Raw genomic sequence first — 1,736 nt, 5'->3', positions numbered from 1 at the left:
GGCCAGGCAGGCGGGCGGCCAATCGCCACTGGGCTCGTCACTGCAGCCTCTTTCAGCTCAAACCCGGCTAATTAATCCCTCTCTAGGAGATAGATATGTATACACAGACACACAGACACACACACACACACGCACGCACGCACGCACACGCGGGCACATATAGAAAGGTAGAAGGTTACTGGCAGAAAAACCGCCCCGGTCATCCGTACGCTCGGAAATCAAGAGAAATCGTTCTCCTTTGGGTGTAACTTGAAGGGTATTGACGTTTCGAAAGGACTTGGCAAAACTGTGCCGCTCCGCACTGAATCCCCGCGTGCCTCCCCACGGCCGAGACGTGAATGCAGGTGTATTAATGGGCATCCATCAACTAGGGAGCTACAGACCGGGCTCGCTCTTGCAGCAGCAGAGGCGTAAATTCATTAACTCGCACTTGGCGTCACATCACGCTGTCCTTTCCTCCTGATAGTTGTCTGTAACTGCAAGCGAGAAGTTGTTGGGTGTTTTTTTCTCTCGTGAACCGGGCAGTGAACAAGGCAGCAGATTCACGGGAAATTTAGTGTCCTTTGGAATAAAATATTACGCAAAAGTCCACGATTTGTATTGTTTTAAAAGATCTTCTGACGGGCTCTAATCGATTTTGAGGTTTAATGCATTTCGCCATTGTCTCTGCCTTGCTTTTTGTGTGTGTACCTTATGAAGGGAGAATCAATCGCTAAACGTATCTGTCAGGTCTTTTTCACGTTCCCTCCAGAAATCAAGTAGCAGATAGGAACGGTAAATCTCATATGCCAATTCTTAGCTTCGTTTTTATATTCCGTGTAGTGCTCCAATATGTTGTGAAGAGTGGATGTTCAGCTGCTTTTTGAGACGCACTATAAGTATCTATTAATTTCAAACCTGGACGGTTTATCGTATAGCGAGCTCTACTAGCAAGCTGCGTTTAGTAAATGTGCACACGGGAGGGATGCTAGCGACTGCAAACATGCTGGCATGCTACTAATCTGACAGTTTGGGGTTTCGTGTGTGTGATGGGTAATTATCAAATTTCTCCTTCGGTACCGTAAGTGTTAGTAATCGGGACCTTTATTTGCAAATAAGTTGGAGTGGCAAACTCTTCTGCTTTGCAGCATTTACTGAGCTTCACTTCAAGAGAATCCTAAAATATACTTTTTTAAGAAAGAAAGAAAAAAAACCAAACAGCAAAGCTTTTAATCGCTTGGAATCTTTAATCTACTGCCCGATTACTAATTCTTAAAGTAACTGTCACAGGCATATCCATCGCTAAGGAGAAGTCATACCGCAAAGAACATTCCACGACATTTATTCAACATATTAATGCGACCAACTTTATTGCACACAGCGAAGAATTTCTGACTTTGTGCTTGGCTCGCTCGGTCTGGCGTTTGTACGGGTGCTCCCCGTGCCGCTTCCTAGGAGGAAGCTGACGCGGGAATCATTTTCCCGCCATCAGGAACACGGGGCTAGGGCTGACTTGGGGCGCCTCGCTGAAAAACCGCAGGTGACAGGTCGTCCCGAAGAAGCTTTTCCTCTTCTCGGCCGCAGCCCCCTGGCCGACGGCGGAGGGGCGGCCGCTTTCTGGCTGTTTCGGCCGAAGAGGAGCTTGTTTCCTCCCGGCTTTTCTCCCTCCTCCGGAGAGGTTTCCCGGCCAGGCGGCGGGCGCCGGGCGGGACACGCCTGGCTCCCCCCGGCCGCGGCGGGTCCGGCGGCGGCACAGT

General features: G+C 49.5%; 1 protein-coding gene across 1 annotated transcript in view; it reads left to right on the top strand.

Annotated features, from left to right (window-relative positions):
• NBEA (neurobeachin) overlaps positions 1 to 1,736 on the top strand; it is a 437,354-nt gene that overhangs the window by 278,961 nt on the left and 156,657 nt on the right. The window lies entirely within an intron of this gene.

This window comes from Aptenodytes forsteri, unplaced genomic scaffold, assembly GCF_000699145.1.
Source record: "Aptenodytes forsteri isolate BGI_AS27 unplaced genomic scaffold, ASM69914v1 Scaffold155, whole genome shotgun sequence".
Classification (NCBI taxonomy): Eukaryota; Metazoa; Chordata; class Aves; order Sphenisciformes; family Spheniscidae; genus Aptenodytes; species Aptenodytes forsteri.
This window is presented reverse-complemented; position numbering and strand designations above follow the sequence as displayed.